Source organism: Gallus gallus, chromosome 1 (assembly GCF_016699485.2).
Source record: "Gallus gallus isolate bGalGal1 chromosome 1, bGalGal1.mat.broiler.GRCg7b, whole genome shotgun sequence".
NCBI lineage: Eukaryota > Metazoa > Chordata > Aves > Galliformes > Phasianidae > Gallus > Gallus gallus.
Window position 1 is genome coordinate 180,919,957 of NC_052532.1, and position 19,765 is coordinate 180,939,721.

General features: G+C 41.5%; 1 long non-coding RNA gene across 1 annotated transcript; it reads right to left on the minus strand.

Annotated features, from left to right (window-relative positions):
- Positions 1-1,258: 1,258 nt before the first annotated feature.
- Positions 1,259-18,795, minus strand: LOC121109152. Its single transcript, XR_005862866.1, has 4 exons — positions 18,751-18,795; positions 4,187-4,334; positions 3,033-3,107; positions 1,259-2,774 (listed from the first exon to the last, which is right to left on the minus strand). It is a non-coding gene; the product is annotated as an uncharacterized LOC121109152 (long non-coding RNA).
- Positions 18,796-19,765: the final 970 nt, after the last annotated feature.

The window sequence follows — 19,765 nt, forward strand, 5'->3', positions numbered from 1 at the left end:
AGAAAGATTGGTTTGGGGAGCATGAAGTGAGCAGGACAAACATGTATGATATTTCTCAGATGTTTCTCCCAGCTCTTTGCTACTGGCAGCCCAGGCACCTTTTGAGTCATATGGAGATCCTCTGTATTTAACAATTTCTTCTCTGTGAAATTTTCCAGCCTTTCCTTGAAGCTGTGTAAACTCCCAGTGTCCACAACTCATGGTGAAGGGTTTTGCCTCTTAACTGCAACACTGTCTGTGGGAAAAATTTCATTTGCTTTGAGCCTAATTTCTGGCACCTTCAGCAGGAGCTAATGTCTTGGTGAGATGCAGTGGGGAAAACTGCAGTAATGGAAGGTAACACTCTGCAGGAAGCTGTTGGCCTTTTCCAAAGCCAGGCCCCAAGTGAGACCAGTGCTGCATCTCTTCACAGAAATGTGTGAAGAACACAGAAATGCAACTGTGTTGGTGAGAGTTAGGGGTTTGTCTCCTGTGTTCAATACTAGTATGATTCCATATGATTATATCCCCTTTTCTGCCCTCTGCCTGGTTCAAAATGCCTCTGATTGGTCTCATCACTTGGGAAAACAGACACTGCAAGAGCAGTTGCATTTAAATAAACATCTTAACACCCATAATTATGTTCCAGCTAGGTCAAATCCAGCAAAGACGAATTTTAATAATTTAACAGTAAATTTCAGCCTCTTGCCTATGCAAGAAATATTACATGTGGATTTACCCGGGAAAAAGGATGTGAAAGAGGATGAGGTTAGCAGCTGTCTCACTGCAGCTCCATTTCCCGTAGGTAACTCCCTCCATGAGGCCCACCATCAAGACACTGAGCCAGCTGAACCACCAGGCTGAACTACCTCTCTGTCCGGTCATCAGTGTCACTGGGTCAGTGGGAGATGGTGAACAGCCCCACCAAGGACCAAGCCCCAGAGCAGAGTAGGATGACCCTTCCCCCCCTGCACCTCCAGCAAATGGTCTGAGGTGACTTGTGGGGTGGTCAGCATCACCAGGCTCCTAAAATCCCAGCCACCTTTTGTGTTTATTACTCAATAAATAGTCATTTTTTACTTTCATGGTATGCATATCCTTTGTTTTGTAGTCTCTTTATCCATGGTTTAGATGACACAGAAGAGGGGTGATGATACATATTATGCTTCAGATAGTTCAATTTCTGTCTTGTTCTGTTAATTCCTTAACAGAACATGAGGAATTCTCATCACTTGGTAACTTTCAAATGCCTTTAAAAAAAGAATGCATCCTGATTGGGCTTTGTCAAGATATTTATGTCAGCAAAATATTGCAGAAAACTTGTCTGTCGTGACTCTCTTGCAGAAATATTTATTGATTGTATTAGAAAATCAGGAACGTGTAGATACCCACATATGCATATATATTAAGATATCTTCCTTTCAAATTCAGTTCTGAAAACATCCACCCAGTTCTGAAAGCATCCACCCAGAGTCTTGAGTCTCTTCTTGTTAATTTTGTGCAGTATGTTCTGACAAAACCAGCTTGTAGCAGCTGTGTCTATGCTTTGCAAGACATAAAACACTGATGAAAACTCTGGAAGTCATGCCTGCCTACTGTGCTGATAGGAAACTGGTTTTCTTTTCTCCACATTTTCTATTGCAAGGAGATGATCACCATGAATGAAAAGTTAATGGTGGGCAAACAACCGTAAGGAAGTAATTCAGTGCTTAATGTACTGCATCGGGATTGAGAGCAAGAGTATAGATCCCTTTGTGGATCCTTGGTAGGCAAATCATTAGTCCAGACCTGCAGACTAATGCTATTTGCAATGCATAATTGAAAATAACTAGCTCTTTCTAAAGGTTAAGTAGAGTACTAATGTACTGAGAATGCATCAGAACAGCCCCATTCCTTATTGGCCACCATTAAATTGCAGCAATGTCTTGCTTCCTTTTTTATTGTAATAAGTAACACATTTTCTGGAATAGCTCCTTATAGGTGGTAAATAAAGGGAAGGAAAGGTAAGTCGAAAGGTAAACTGAAAGTTTCTCTAGCAGTTCAGTTTTTTTACCAGTCAGTGATGCTGGAGGAGGAAGAACTTAGTAGTGAAACTCTGACCTTTACAGACTGGATAGCATTAAACATAAATGCTGAGAAATACAAACGTGACAAAGAACTATATTGGGTATTTTGGTCAGGTTGTGGTTGGACTTGATGATCTTTAAGGCCTTTTCCAACCTGAGACATTCTATGATTCTATGATTCTATGATTTGAGACAATTTTCTTAGTAATTAGTAGGATTTCTATGGAGGCAGATTTGAAAACCTGCACTGTAGAGCTAATTTTCCAGGTGTCTCCTCAGATGGAGCGCAATCAGAAATGGAGCAATCAGAACTGGAAGGAAATCATCAAGATCTGTCTGGTGGAGGCTTTACTAATACTACCCGGTGGAGATACGGGCAGATCATATTGTATGACTCCCTGCAGAAGAGAGACCTGCTCAGAGGCCATTACCATGAAGTCCAGCTTCCAGACAAACTGCTGCACCAGTGGTGAGAGCTGCTCCAGGAGCCCTGGTGAGGTGCTCCAGGAGTGGCTGCTCTCCCTCTGCAAAACAACATATCAGCTATAGCCTTAATTTAGATGATTTCATTTTCCAGCCACCATCTCCTCATGCTTATTTTACTAAATGAAAGAGCTGTTGCCAAATGCCAAGGACAATGGAAAAGACAATCTCCTTCTTCCAAAGCTGTCCAAAGCCACTCTGCATGAAGACTACTCCTCTGGAATGGATTCTGTCGTCCTTTCCTTCCTGATAGAATGAGAGATAATGGCCTTAAGTTGCAACAGGGGAAGTTCAGGTTGGATATTAAGAACAATTTCTTCTTAGGAATAGTGGTGAGGCACTGGCACAGGCTGCTGAAGGTGTTCAAGAAAAGGGTAGATGTGGCACTGAGTGACATGGTCTAGAGCAGTTACAAGCAAGGGTTGATGGTTGGACTAGATAATCTTACTGCTCTTTCCAACCTTAACAATTCTATGATTCTGTGACTCTATCTCAGGTACTTACTCCTGTCCATTACTGTGATCCTCACAGTAGTTCTGGATTAGGTGACGGTCCTTTGTGCTCAAGGAGTTAGCTCATCTAAGGCAAAGAAATGTTATTTAGGACAAGAGCTTCAAACACATAAAGCAGTTGTAGCAGCACCCCTTTACCCAATGGTAACTGGCAGGTAGAGTACATGCTTCTGCAAATCCTGGGTTTTGGGCATTTCCCCTCCTCTCATAAAGGCAGATCACTTGTTGCAATCATTAGGGCCTCGACAGGAAATTTTGTCAGCCCATCCAAACTCATCAGGCCGTGTGAGACTACAGCTCCTCAGGAGTGGATTTCTGCTGAGCTCTTTGTATTGATTATATCTGGGTTATTTTATTTCATGTGCAAAACTTCTTTAACTCCTCCATGGAGATGGAATCCAAACTGTCCAAGGAGACCTCTTTGGCCTATTGAACATCTTTGGAATTACATTTAATATCTATCTATTTGATATTATGGAACTGAATATTATTCTCTGGGCTTCTGCTACTTGTCATTCCCACTGCCGAAGCTTTTACTTATATATTTCAATTCCCAATCTTGTTTTCTTCTCATTGGCAAGAAATGAATCAGAAAAGAACAGGTTCCATCTCAGAGAAGAGTGTTATGTAGAGCTCAAGAGGACTCTGAAGATTAGTATGATTCCAAAAGAAAGAAATGGATGAATTAAAACTTGTAGTAGGACAAAAGGTGAGGAATTAATAACAGGCCTGGGCTCTAATGCAGAAATAATGAACAGGATGCACTGGGCAAACTTCACATTCAGAATGAGTTTGTACCTCATTATAAAAGTACCTATCTAAAGGAATTTTAACATGTCCATTACTAAAGAAAATCCTGTTTTATAGCACAGATTAGCTCTCCAAGAACATGAGGAACTCAATGATTTAAGACTAAAGCCTGTTACCTGTGAATTTTGTGCACATTTTCTTAAAAGCACCCAAAAACATGATGATAAAATCATCATAGAATGATGATTTTAATAATAGAAATTCTACATGATCCTCAGGAAGGCCAGAGAATTTGGACACATTAACCTCATAGCATTGAATTCAGCCCCAAACCCTGTCCTACTACCTGCTTTTGTCATAATAACATAATCCTTAATGCACTGGGTTGTCTCTTACCGCAGCTGTGGACAGCGCAGCACATGAGGTGCAGGTTGGCTGATCATCCATCTTGGAAGCTGGGGGTGGTCACTTTCATTGTTCCTTGGCGTGTGAGAAGGAAGGAGAGAAGCTGAAGGAATTGTTCCCAAGACTGTGATTTTCTCTTCTGTAGCAATCAACAAACATAACAAGAAACAGGGCCACAGGTCTTAGGTCACCTTTATCTTGGGTGATAAATCTTCACTTATAGATGATGTTTGTCACTGACTTTTGTTTGTGGGGTTTCCATAGCTCTGCAACAGCAGTGAGAAGCCTGACTTTCCTACACAGTCAGCAGGGAGAGGTAGCTGCATACGTTAGTGGTCTAATCTGCCTTCTGAAAGCTCTCCAAGATGTCAGCACTGATTATACAGAGCACTTAGCTTGCCTTCAAGATCTTGCCTTCAAGATCTCAGATATTACCTAATACCTATTATCTCTTGCTACTTAGTGTTGTGGTTGATGTCCTGTCCCTGGAGACTTTCAAGGTGAGGCTGGATCCGGCAGCCTGATCGAGCTGCGGTGTCCCTATGCATCGCAGGACAGTTGGACTAACTGGCCCTCAGAGGTCCCTTCCAACTCTAAGGATTCTATGATTCTATGATATTGAAATGATTACTCCATGTTTCTAACATACTCTAAGATGCACTTTAAGATGCCTTTCTATTGCACTCTCTGCAATATTTTTTTATTATCAAATATAAATAAATTTCAGAAACTAATGGCAGAAACATCTTTCTTGATCTGTTGCTATTGGCTTTACTCATCCAGAAGGAAAATTTCTGCATGTTTTTGTCAAGGATATTCTTACTTTAGGAGAATATCTAGCTGTCTTTGAGCATTGCACAGAGCAGGCTTGAGTGCAAAAGCTTGATTAAACTGAATCCTGTACTGCGACATTTCTGGTGTCAAGTTAAATTGAAAATCTGCACAGTAGAATCCTAATTTAAATTAAAAAAAAAAAAAAAAAAAAAAAGAAAAGAGAAATATGTATTTTCTTTTACACTTATCTTCAGAATGCTTTCAAAATATTGATTAGGTAATCTCACATTGATTCTGGCATTCAAACATTTCCTACAATAATGATAAAATTTTTCACTAAATGTTAATGTGCTACTGAACTTTGAAACTGCATAGACTGCACTGGAAAAGGAATGTATCCTGTCAAAAAAGCTCTGGCTGAAGCATAAGGGGTAGTGAATGGAATATTATGTATAATTATGTTGTTCAAAGACACTTAAAGGTCAGACGTAGGTTTTAAAACTTTCCCAATCTAAAGGGAAAAGTGTTTCCTTTTTGAAGTATGTTTATCAAGTTCTTTTAGGACTTTCTTTGACCCAGACCTTCCATTTTATCTCACTGCATTGAATATAATCAGACTCCAATAAAAAAGTGTTCATTATGATTCAAGGTAAGTTAAATCTTCCTACAGTGAGGAAGAAAAAAAGGAAAAATATTTTTATTTTCATATCAAGTTTAATATAATCAAAATGCTAATATGCTCACAGTGATCTATTAGGAGTTGTCTTAATCTTTATTCTTCAAGAGGGATACAATCTGGAGGAGTGCAGAGAGCCCAGATGAAGCCCAGGCAAATGCTCAGCAGGGCTCTGCTTTGCTCTCACGCTTTGCTCTCACAAAATGGGCTTGGCAGTGACTCTAGAAGGAGCACAATATCAGTTGGCACTTGGTCAGAAAGGAATTTAGCACATCCCAGAAGATGACGAGCTGTTGCCACCTTCATTTGTTTGTACATGAAAGTAGTAGCACAGGGTAGAATCCCACTCTGTATCTCATATTATGACTAAATTGAATATGAACCATTTAACACAATGTTCAAAACTACCAAAGCAAACAAACAAAAATAAAAACAAAGTATATTTAAACCAATGGGTCTTCAAACAAATAAGTTGGGAATCCTGGGAAAACAAAGAGAGTTTCGGAAGTTCATTAAGGACTTTGTTTATGAAAAGTATTTGACACCCTATACTGTGGACCTCATCTTATATTGTTCCAGTCACTGCAAAGATTTCAGAACTTTAAGGAACTACAGTGAATGGCAGTGTTACAGTAAGCAGTGAGTGAGCTTGCTCTGACATCCTCTGGTGTAAACTGGGAGTAATTCCCCTCATCTCCCGATTTCATTCTGTATTTTCCCAGTGAAATTATAAATGGGCTGATGCGAAATCCAGAGTAAGATCCAGAATCAGACCCTGTCTCTGCGGGTACCAAGGTGACCCCTTCATTCTTGAGTTTTCCTTCTTAAGTTACCTAAGCAGAACACAAATGGGTAAAAGAAAGCCAAAAATTTCAGTCAAACACATCTGCAGAAAAAGAATCATAGAATGGTTTGGGTTTGAAGAGACATTAAAGATCACGTAGTCCAACACCCCTGCCATGGACGAGGACACCTCCCACTAGACCCAGTGGCTCATTGCCCCATCCAACCCAGCCTTGAACACCTCCAGGGATGGGGCATCTACAGCTTCTCTCGGCAGCCTCTGTCAGTGCCTCACCATCTCCATAGTGAAAAATTTCTTCTTCTTCTTTAGAAGATGAATAGTGGATACTCCTAATGATCTCATTCCTTCAAGGAAAGATCAAACAACTGAAAACTCCATACCTGGTTCTCCCCCAAACCTGTGCCCATTACTTTCCCAGCAGCAGTAGGTGTCAGTATCTAATTTCTCTTGCTGGATTATATGTGACCTGAAGCAACACTTTCCCCCTGTTTTAAGGACTAATTGGGTTCTCAGCTGACTCAGATCAATCAAACCACTGATGTAGCCTTGAGATGAAGGTGGTTCATTGGTGGTTGCTATTTTTAATTGCTATGAATCTCTCAGAGTAAAAATAAGAAATCCTTAAAAAGGATGGTTGAGATCACTGTGGTTTATAGCTCTTCACAGAGGATTCTGTAGCGAGGACCTTGTCTGAGAAATGCTTCCCAGATACTGTCTCCTTCCCTCTCTCACAAGCATTGTCAGCTGGCTATGTGAGGGCTCACAGCTTTCTGAAGACCTCGATCCTGCCTGAAAGGATGTCATTGAAATAGTCACTTTGTGTTCCGCATACTTAATGACCACTGCAAATACTAACATCTACATTTCCAATGGCCTTCTGCTGCTTGAAATCATTATCTTTAATGAAGGCAAAAAAAGGCAATGAGGTCAAACAATCAGCTCTCTATTGAAGCTTTTAAATTCAACAAAGAGATTGTGGGGGTGAATTCATCTTTCCCATACAGTGTAGAGAAACCTGCTCCAGGTTCACACAGATTTTTGCAGTATTTAAGGCTGTTACTCTGACTTCCACCATGTGGGCAGACTGTGTGCTCAGCTGATAAGATCACTCCGTGGAAAGCACTGTGGGTTTTTCCACAGACTTATCAGAAGTCAGTGAATACCTAATATATGGTCTCTGTAACCTAAGAGTGGCTACACTGCTTACCTAAAAAGAAAAGCTAAGCAGGCTTCAGTATTAAGGTAATCTAAAAGAGAAAAATTACCTTCTGTGCTTCACGTTATGTAAGACACCTCAGGTACAGAGGGACATTCCTTACATGGGTAGGAAATAATCTTTTTCTGTTGTTAACTCACTGAGGAAATTTTTTCCAGCTGGTGAACAATGGAAGATATTTTCTTAGTTAAAAAAAAAAAAAAAAATCTCTTAATATTCTTATTGAAATTCTGTTGTGGTAAATTCTGTGAGCCATGCAGAAAAGGCAGCGCAGCTCACCCTGGAAGACAGGCCGCAATGTGAGTTGGAACAAATGTGATGATACTCTTGCTTGCAGAGCTGTATGAATTATTTATTGTGATCTCTTTTGTAGAATTTAGCTGATTTTTCTCTTTGTTGAATGATTCTGAGCAGATGGTAACTTCAAATTTTTTTCAGGTTTACTTATTTATACTTTTTAAATTAATGTACTGGATTTATGGGAGCTGTAAAGTACTGCTGCAAGTTTGAAATATGTGCCACGTGATCAGTCATCCAGATTGTATGGATTTGTTTTTGTGCCCTGAAAAGTAATAACTTGAGCAATGGAAAAACATCCCACAGAATGAAGAAAAACAGTAACAACAAAAAAGAACAACTCTATTCTTAGTACTGCTTGAGCGCTGGCAGTAATGCCAATATAGAAGAGGATGCAGACTCAGTGTGAGCCCTGGGAGAGAATCATAGAACCATAGAGTGGCTTGGGTTGGAAGGGACCTCAAGGATCAGCAGGTTCCAATCCCCCTGACACAGGCAGGGTTACCAGCCGCTAGATCAAGTCATAGATTAGGTTGCCCAGGGCCCCATCCAATTAGGCTTTAAATGCCTCCAGGAATGGGGCATCCACAATCTCTCTAGGCAACCTGTTCCAGCACCTCATCACCCTCTCCATGACAAACTTCTCCCTGGTATCCAATCTAAATCTCCCGTTCCTTAGTTTAAAACCATTCCCTCTTGTCCTATCACTATCTACCCATGTAAAAAGTTGATTTCCCTCATGTTTATGTTTATAAGCTTCTTTTAAATACTGGAAGGCTGCAATGAGGTCTCCCTGCAGCCTTCTCTTTTCCAGGTTGAATAATCTTAGTTTCCTCAGCCTAGTCTCATAGCAGAGGTGCTCCATCCCTTGGATCATCTTTGTGGCCCTTCTCTGTATCCTCTCCAAAAGCTCCACATCTTTCTGGGGGCCTCACACTTGGATGCAGTACTCCAGCTGCAGCCTCGTGAGGGCAGAATAGAGGAGGACAATCACCTCCCTTGCCCTGCTGGTCATCTCTCTTCTGATGGAACCCACTGGCCTTTTTGGACTGCAAGCTCACACTGCAGGCGCATGTTAAGTTTTTCATCAACCAGAACCCCTAAGTATAGAGACATACATGGAGTGCATATGGCACCAAAACTGGGGCACAACAGGAATCTGTTGTTCTGCTACAGGGGAGGCTCTCCCTACTCCAACTCTGCTGGTGGCCTGTGCAGTAACTCATTCTGCCTTGCTGCATGTTTGAATCTGTCTAATTACAGATGGAAGATGTTTTTAGAAGACTTGCTTCCTTCATTTCAAATTTTCAGCAACAAAGGAACATCAAGGCTATTTAAGTTTTAAAAGCGTTATTTGTATTAGCTAACTTTCCTGTTCCTCCTCCTCGTAGCTCTGTGTCTTGTTCATGGTGAAGACGAAAATGAAAATTCTTTCCAAGTCTAGAAAGAGAATGATGAATAACTGCTATTTCCAAAATGTTTTTGTTTTTGTTCTTTATGCCCTGAAGAAAAAAAAACTGGCTCCCCATGAAAACAGCAGAACCACTTTCATTAGAAGATTTCACATACAGCTCACTCACTTCAACTCACTGGGACTCACCTGGTATCCCTCTGGTCTGAGTTCTTTTTTTGTTGTTTTTCTGTTTGTTTGTTTGTTTGTTTGTTTCTTGTGTACTTCCTCCCCCTGTCTTTCCCCGCCTCCTGCTTGCTTACTTTCTTTCTCATTGTGTGTTTTGATGATTTATGCATGCGGCGATGCTTCTGGGAATGCCTGCTGATATTCAAATGCCCGGAGGAAAAGTCTTTTGTAAGGAGTTGCTGAAGTTGCTACCAAAATAATGTTATTACTTTCTTCTTTTTTTTTCTAACTATAACCAGCTCTGATCCATTTGGAGGCATTACCCTTACCAAGAAGTCTTGCCTGTTGCTTGGGCAACATTTCAGTTTAATTTGCTTACAATGCTCAGTAGATGGAGGAAGAAAGTTTCTTCATTTTATTGCTTGGGGAAGGTTATCTTAAATATCATTATACTCATCTTCTGCTGTTCAGAAATCCTAATGATTATGTGGCTCCAAGACAGAAGACATTTGGGAAAATGAACAGATACTTAGAAGTACAAATGGCAGTAACTATGAAGTGAACAGTACAGCCTGATCCATGCATGCCAGCTCTCCACAACCAGGTGCTGGGCTGAATGTGGGTGGTACATGGTCAGCAGAACAGTGTGTACCATGCTGCCTGCGGGTGGAGAGGGAAAGATGGTAGACTGTCTCAGCGCAGTGAGGTGCCACCACCCTATGGCTGAGTTCAGCAAGGTTTGTGTCAGAGCCTCAGCAGATTAGAGCAGACATCACCTAAATCTGCCTCTTTTATCAGTCAGTGCCCTGCTTTGTCCTCCTTGCTAACAGGGAATCTGGCTTTGCTATCTGCTGGGATAAAACTACCTGTTAAAACTGCAGGTCTAATATTCAGATAGTCAGAAAGGTAATTCAGGGCTGTGGCTGTCTATGCTCTTTGAAATTCATCTTGCAATGTTTGATTGCACTGAGGCCTCTGGTAAGGCCAAACTTTGAGTACTGCGTTCAGTTTTGGATCCCTCGCTGCAAGAAAGGCACTGAGACCCTAGAAAGTGTCCAGAGAAGGGCAATGGAGCTGTGAGGGGTCTGGAGCACAGTCTTAAAAGGAGTGGCTGAGGGAACTGAGACTGCTCAGTATGGAGAAGAGGAGGCTCAGGGGAGACCTCATTGTTCTCTACAACTATATGCAAAGAGGGTTGTGTTGAGGTGGGGGTTGGCCTCTTCTCCCATGTAGCAGTGATAGGACAAGAGTTAATGGCCTTAAGCTGCATCACGGGAGGCTCAGGTTGGGTATTAGGAACAATTTCTTCTCAGAAAGAGTGGTGAGGCAGTGGCACAGGCTGCCCAGGAAGGTGGTGAAATCACAGTCTCTGGAGGTGTTCAAGAAAAGGGCAGATGTGGCACTGAGTGACGTGGTCTAGAGCAGTCACAGGCATTGGTTGATGGATGATCTTAGCGATATTACAGCCTTAACGATTCTGTGATGCTCTGGGGTGGTTCAGAATGCTGTGGGCCCTTTCTGCCCACCAGTACTGAGTGACCACGAGCAGTTGCACTTCAGTGCTTACCTTAGGGCATGGAACAGAGTGAGACCTTGGAGGTTTTCTCTGGTTGTGTCACTGTCCTTGTTATGGTCAGTATAAATGGGGAAAGCGTTCATTCTCATGCAATAAAAGGCAGTGCACTTTTCCACACTCAGGAGGAGGGAGTAAGGCACAAGCAATAATTCATCCAGTTATCTGCACTTCAGAAACTGCCCAGCAGTGATAGTGCTGCTTTTTTTCCCCACTGTTTGGTTTCTGTTGGCATGGATGACCTTTTTGGCATGCTCATGATGTCAAAAGGTAGCACGGCTGCAGCCACAGGATCTCACTATGTTATATGACACGCTGCTATTAAGCTGCTGCAGCAGTGAAAAATTACTTTTAATACAAAAACTGCCTCTTGGTGCTACAAGTCATCACAGGCTCTCCCTGAAGTATGATTTGTAAGCAGCTATCTTTATAACAAAACTTCTTACGGCCTGGAGGGTTTGTTGTTTTTTTTCTCTAAAAGGAAACATACTGCTTCTTCCTATAAAATTTAGTCTTAGCACTCCTTATCTTCATATTATTCTAAATAAGAAATCACTCCCTACCACGAAAAAGCCTGATCAAACATAATTATGTGAATTGAAAGTCAACAGTAGTTAAAACTGCAGTATCTGTAGCTAGGCTAAAGCAAAGTATGTTTTAATGATAAACAAACTCAAATGATTGAACTAAGCAGCTGTATCTATCTAATCTGATCTTCAAATTGGTTCCTTTGCTGCTTTTCCAGTACAGCTCATAAATACATTAACGGATTCTTTAATCTGGCAGATAAAAACATAACTGCAAAAAAAGCAACACAGTGAATATTTTTAATAGTGAAGTAATACTTTTCAATCAGATTATCATTTACAAACTCTGTAAAATTACCTTCAATCCTTTGCTGTCCAGAATAGATACTCCTGAGAAATTCTCTAAATGTATTTAATCAGTAGTTGCACGAAAAAACTTTGTAGATGTGTCACTGCTAGGAAGCAATGGGATTACTGTTTACATGCTCTTCTGGCTGCTAGTGTGCAGCCCCTGAAGACAAAGCTGCCATGGCAGAAGGCTCATCCCATCCACCCTTTGTTTTTGTCTCTCCTGTGCGTGCCTTGGAGGCAGGGAGGGCAGAAGGGCGTGTTGTCAGGGCTCTGCCCATGCTGTGTGCCCATCAGGGCAAGCTGGAGACAGGCCCCGGATGTAGCTGCAGAAAGCAGGCAGAGTGACACTGAGAGTTATGTGTACAGAGTCAACTGCAAATAGAAGAGGTGGTCAGGTCATCCGTATGGACCTGGAAAATGAAGTCCTGGTCTCACTACAACCCACCCAAGGCAGAATGCACAGTAGTAATCCACAGATGTTGATCACACAGGTAATGACGGAGACAGAATCACCCACCACATTCCTCAAAATGTTTTGAAGAATGAACAGTTATAGATAAAGAAGTGCAAAATGTTGTCATCTACGGAGCCCAGATGTACAGCAAACACATTCCCCTTATCAAGCCCAGTAGCAGCAGCTCCCTCTGTGCTTATTTATGCTGAGGAACTGCCCTCAATTTTTATTGCAGCTCTGCTTTCTGTCTTTTTTATTAGCACATTGCCCTACACCTGTGAAGACAGGTTACAAGCTGGCTGCAAACTGGTCAGTTTCTAATTTGTTCTGCTGAAAAGCTTCAAATCAAGTTGTAGGACTGCTGATAAGGAATCATTTTTCTTCTCTGTTGAGGAATATTTTAATTGCCAGCCTGATTCTAGGCTACCTTTGCTTACTCTCTTAGACCACAGGAGTATTCAAAGACTGCAAAACTACAAGCAGATGCAAAAGATTTTTGTGCTGAAAGAAAACATTTGCATGCAATAACAGATGAAGCATGATATGGACCTTTTCTAATTGTTAGTGAGTTGCATCCCTGTGATGAACGTATACACTTAACACCCACAGCTACGTCAACAGGTTAAGACAGAAATGTTTTTGTGTTGTACACAGGGTGAAATATAACCACACATTAATCAGCTTTCTCTGTGAAAAATTGCATGAGGTGAACAGAGGTCTGTGACTTCACTATTAAAAATATTCACTGTGTTGCTGTTTTATTTGTGGATTGGAGAAGGATGTGAGCCTGTAGAGCTCCAAGGGGCCAGGCTGGCCAATGCAACAGGGCATTCATGACATTCAGTTCTGGCATGCGTTTCTAAAAGGTCAACATTTTGGTTAGCATCACAGCAAAGAAATCTAGGTGCAGATCACACTTTGGAATGAGATTTAATTTAAATGTTTGTACTGAACACAATCAGAAAGTCCTTTCCAGTCATTTCAGTGTACTCATTAGAGAATACCATGCTCTATAGCATTCAAACATCTTTGTTGTGTCAGAATTTGAAGTAGCAGTGAGGCCAGAGATCAACTGTGCTGGGACAACAAGACGTGGACTGTCTATACTGTTGTATTTTATGGGTGAAAAAGGGTAGTGGCTAAGCAAAGTACAGCAGGATAATAGGAATGGCAGCACAGAGGGCAGCAAGATGCTGTTGACTTAGTGTCTTTTTACATCTTCTTGCATATTATCAAAATGGCCTGTTAAGAGCGGACAACACCTTGACACTTTAGCTAAAACACCAGTAAAACCAGTTGGATCATTAGATGCTATCAAGTTGAGATGTATAGCTATTGCTGAACTATACAAGTAATCAGCACAACTTGTTCAATAATGCTTTTTCTTCACTGAACACTAGCTGGACTGGTTATCAAACTGATACGCACTCTGTTATTCCTGTTGGAAGATAAATTGTTCCAATACTGAAAACCTACTAGAAAAGATGATACTAGAAAATAATTTCATTCATCCCATAAGCTTGATAGCATGGCACAGACTAGGAAGGATCTTAAAATTTCCATCCTGGTTTCTGGAAATCAACAACTCCTGTTAACCCAGGTTTTCAGCTGGGCTGTCCAAGAGTGAGCACTATCAGGGCCCCGGCTATACCAGCAAGCTCTGCAACTCCCCTGAGTTTCCAAAGACTCTGACACCTCACCTCTTCACCTGTACTGATGAACTCTATCCTTACCCGAGCTACACTGCAGGGATTCTTGCACCCAACACCATACTGTGCTGCTCCTCTCTCCACAGAATCACAGAATCACACGGGTTGGAACTGACATCAAGAGATCATTGAGTCCAACCCCCTGCAAAAGCAGGTTCCCCGCAGTAGGTGCACATGTAGACACCCAGATGAGTCTTGAATATCTCCACAGAAGGAGACTCCAAAACTCTCTGGACAACCTGTCCCAGTGCTCCATCACCCTTACCATAAAGACGTTCTGCATGTTAGTACTGAACTTCCTATGTTCAAGTTTCAGGCCATTACTCCTTGTCCTGTCACTACACACCAATGAGAAGAGCCTGGCCTAATCCATTTGCCTCTCACCTCCCTTCAGATATTTATAATCGTTAATCTGATCCAACCTCAGTCTTCTTTTCCCCAGGCTGGACAGATCCAGGTTACTCAGCCTTTCTTCATAAGGGAGATGCTCCAGGCCCTCTACCATTTTTGTGGTCCTCCATTGGACTCCTTCAAGAAAATCCCTGTCTTTTTTGAAGTGGGGAGCCTGGAACTGGACACAGTGTTCCAAATAAGATTCCATCAGGGCAGAGTAGAGGAGGAGGATCAATTCCCTTGATCTGCTGTCTACACTCTTTTTAATGCACCCCAGGATACCATTGGCCTTGTTGGCCAAAAGGGCACACTGTTGGCTCATGGCCAACCTGTTATCCAACAGAAAACTCAGGTTCTCCTCTGCAGAACTCAGATTTCAACTTGCTCTGTTCTTGTTTATTGGGTGCCATGGAACACTGCACCTTGACAGTGAGGTGCCTGGCCTGCTGTCATCAGCTCATCTTGCCTCATGTAGTAGCCTTTTTCTGCTGCTCCTGGACAAGCAGATGGTCCAAACAGTTTCAAAGTCTACAGAGGACTTCTGATTTTGAATACCTAAAGGATTCAGCAATTAGCATTTTTATTGTCCCTGTATTTTCTGTTCTGTAGCTGAAAAATGAGCATCACAGCCTGTGGTGTTCCTTATGAATATAAAGTTCTGTAATATATTTGACTTTCAGAACAGTCTGTTAGCTTCATGAAAAGATTTGCACAGAATCCAGTTTTATCTGAATTGTACCTAGTAGGCAGACATAGATTTTCCTCATTACTATTCTATATACCAACTGCTTAAGTTTGAAATCAGTCTTGCAATATTGTGCAGTTGTGACAATCTGTCTAGTAGATAATTTTCTAGATATTTTACCAATTTGTGGCTCATAAGGTCATTTTTAAGTTAATGTCTCTGTGCTGGAATTTAAGCTTGCTATTTTGGGACCTGCCAGTTTAAGATCTACTCAAACCATACCGTCCAAATGTTTCCTGGCACACAAACTACATCCTGTCACTCAAGACTACTAGTCTACGGGAGATTGTTCCTCAGAGGAATGGCAAATGTGAGCAGTTCTGACAAACAAGAACTAATCACTGAAATCCAGATATTAGGAAGAGATTCTTTACTGTGAGGGTGATGAGACACTGGAACAGGTTGCCCAGTGAGGCTCTGGATGCCCCCTCCCTGGAAGCAATCAAGGCCAGGCAGGATGGGGCTGTGAGCAACCTGGTCTAGAGGGAGATGTCCCTGCCTATAGCAAGAGGGTTGGGTTGGAACTAGATGATCTTAAAGGTCCCTTCTATCCCAAACAATTCTATGATTCTATGATTCAGATCTGGGTTAAAAAAAAAAAAAAAAAAAGGAAAAACTGAATCACCTGAAAAAAAGAATATATGCTGTTTCCTAAGTCAATAGTAAAATGAAATCTGAAAGCAGAAACGATATTAGATTAGTATCTGGTTTCAGCCACACAGCACTGATAGGTCACTGATGTTTGGTTGTTGCTGAGTGATGGGTGCACACTTGGGCAGAGCCACCGCCATGATGGCTCGGAGCATTGGGCAGCCGCACTGTGTCCTGTGCTGGCCTGTGTGCTGTGGGCTGCAGGTTGGACATGTCTGGTCTACATGATCTTAGTGATCTCTTTCAGTCTTCATGATTCTATGATTCTGTAACTGTTCCAACATGATTTTACTTGGTTACATGATAAAAATAGGTGCATTTTTGATGAGATTTTGTAATAAATCCAAGAAAACCAGACACTCGTGTCACATTTTAATTAGAAGACGGATAGTTATCTGTCAGACTCCTTGGAAAAAGTCTAAATATGTCTTACTGATGATCTTATTTCTTCGTGTAAGGAAAACAGATTGCCTGCTTCTTTATGGGAAATTATTGTACAATTGAACTCAGAACATCACTTAATGTTGGTATAACCTGGTCAGCTGTGCTCTGTTATCTAAGGTTTCACTTCTGGGTAAATTCATCAAGTAAACGGACTGCTGTAGGTGAGAGTTTCTGTCAACTTTATGTTTACTTACTATATTGTAGAGGCTGTACCCTAAATTTTCAAACATATATATATATATATTTTTTTTTTTCTGGAGTTGGTAGCTTTCTGATGAAGCTGTAGTTAATATTCTAACAGTACAGTTTGTGTTTGTTGAGCATTACTCCCCTGAGCAGCCAACAGTGTCAATGAAAAATACAATCCTGCACATCCAGGTGGCTGGTTCCCAGGATGCATGCTGCTGCCAGGATGGATGCATGCATGGGTTTTACGAATGGGTGGTTTCTCTGCCAACGACTAAATTTAAGGTAGAAATATACAGAAGAAAATCTGCAACTCCTCACGTGGAATTGGCTTCTAGATGCTTACAGTGCATCCTCCTTAAAATTAAAGCCTGTGAAAATTCCTGTTAAAAGTGAAGATATATATTCCCTTTCAAAAACAGTAAAGCATAGCATCATTGCTGTATGCTTGCAGCTTCCATAAACAGCACCCCAAAAGCCTTTTTCTGAAAACAAATTCAAGCTTTGTTTAGAAACAGGATGTCAAAATAGAGAGAACATTTCTGCCTCAGCACAGTAGCACTTCTGACAGAGAAATGCTTTGTTTGAGGACCTCTGGCTGCATCTGCAGGCACAGAGATGGGTTTGGTGGGAAAGCCACCTGCCTCTGCTCCTCACTACTGTGTGCTAGCAGGGCCCCTGCAATGTTCATGCAATGTGCTCTCCTTTATTTCCATGGTCAGCTTCTCTTAACTCACTGCTCCCACGGTCCCTTCACGTGTAATTGCCCTGCACCCGCGGAACTGAGGCAGGCAGCTCTTTCCACAGCTGTTTTCCATGATAAACAGAATAACATATAAAGGCTGCTAATAAACTGCACTTGCCTCTGGAGGGAAACTCATACCTCGCTGTTATCCCATTTTCTCTTTATTCGGAGACTAAGCCTCTCAGGGGCAGCCAAGCCAAGGCCTCCCTGGAGGCGATGCTGATGGCAGCCTGGCCCTGCACACCTGGCTGCTGGCCCAAAGGCTGCACGCTGCAGTGTCAGCGCTCATCTTTTATATATCCATATCGCTATTTTTCCTTTCTGTTTACCATTTTCCCATACTGCGTCATTTTTATGTCAGGCTTTCAAATAGTTCTTTCTCCTCTTACAATGTGCATTTTTCAAGTCGTCTGTGGAGGTGAAGAAGCAGGTTCTATGTAAATACATTTATATGCTGTGCACAAAAAGCTGGGCTGAAAGAAAAGCCTCATGAGGGTAAAGCACTTGAGCACTCAAGGATCAGGAAAAGCAGGATGATCTGTGCAGTTTTAATTTATGCTCTTTTCATCCTAATACAAAACCGAAGTGCCAAAAGCACAAAAGTTATTGTATCTCACGAGACCTGTAGCAGTTTACTCTCCTTTTCCCTGTTTTAAGCTCCGACTGAACCACATTTTTGCCATCCTGCTGCAGACAAGTGCTCCGTGCTGCAGCGTTCTGCACACAGAGAGGGTGCAGTGATGGGCTGCTACAGAAGCCAGTGATCAGGGCAAGAAGTTGCAAAGAAAGCAAAAAAAAAAAAAAAAAGAAAAAAAAAAGCCTTGTATAAGAAGTTTTAAAAACAAATTTTCTACCAAAATGTGATCTGTAAGGAAATCTGTCATCCTGGCTACTATGCAATAATCTAACAAAAGCAAATTCAGGTTGGCAGTTCAATCCCAAGCTTCACTTTCAATTTTTAATCAATTACACATAAAGAGACCTTTGAATATATTTGTATTTAGGAAGACATCTTCAGAGGTTTTGAAGCCATTTCCATTCACAGGAAGGGAGAGAAGAAATAGGATGGAGAGGAGCGTGATTTTATTTCACCTACATCCTCCATTGTGCTGCTATTGAGATAAGGGGGCAGAATTTGTGCAGTACTGCCACCAGGCTCCCTCAAAAGGTCGTGCCACTGGGGGTGGGTCTGAGGATGAGGGAAATTCTATTCCAGAGTGCCCACACAACCAAGCTGAGAATTCAGACCAAGTAGACATCATTTTTTTCCCCTGATGCAGTCTGGAATGGCCTCCGTCCCCGTTCAAGATAAAAATTTGAGTTTCAGAGAAAATGTTATCAAGAGAAAGGGCTGGAACAATAGCCTGCCTTTGTGAGAGGAATGAAATACAGACTAATTGGATTTTAATGCCTTTCATGTTATGACTCACCTAGGAGCTGGTGTCTCTAGCAGCCTGCTGTTTCAGGGTGAGACCTTGGTTCTGCACAATAAAGGAGGGCACTGTGTGCATCACCCTCACACACATTCCGTCCCATCCCTAGACCATACAGGCTTCTTTTTGACTAAATACGGAAAGGAAGATCAATTCTGGGAAAGATTATTAACTGTGCAAGGGAACCGGTAGTTTTGCCAAGGTGAAAGCTTTAGGAAAATGCCTCACATCTTGCCATAAAAGTGAAGCACTGCCATCAAACTCGTGTCAGTTGTTTGAGAGCTTTCCTTCTCAGGGCTGGTGCAAACATTTTGCCTGTCCTACCAGAGATGGAGCTGTAAATTAGAAAATCCCTCACTGGCCAAGCATCTCTGAATGAGCATGCGAACATCTGCAGAGTTCAGCTCAAGAGCTATTACATTCTTTATTCGGCCTCTGTTCAAACAGTGTGTAGCCTGCTTACAAGATTAGATCATGTTATAAAACTTTGGTTTTTGGTCAGTACCCTGTTTATTCAGAGTGTCTCACATCCAAAGCCTAAACAGCTGGTTTTATTCTGATTCTCAGAGCAAATCTGGCGTACTGCAGCAGTCTTTGTTTGTGTCAGAAGTATTTACAAGTCTGTGCATCAAGGGAGCCTGCGCTGACAAGGAACTGAGAACTGCCTTCAAGCATCAGAAATATCTGTTCCTTGATCATCTTGAGAACGCATAGTAAAATCTGCCCAAGTTCTTCTGTTTTGATAACTAAACACTGTGGGAGACTAAAGGAAAATGTTCAGACACGAACAGAATATTCATTATCGTGTATTATGATTTCCTAAAGCAAATTTTGAGATGTTTAAATTGGACTTGCTAGAGCAGATAGATTAGAATTCAAGATTTTATCCCTTCTGCTAATTTTGCATGAGAATCATCTATATTTATAATTGTATTTTGTTACGACATGTCAAATATTGTTCAGTTAATGTTCACAGAAACCTTAAGAGTAAGTAAATCGGGAATATAACAAA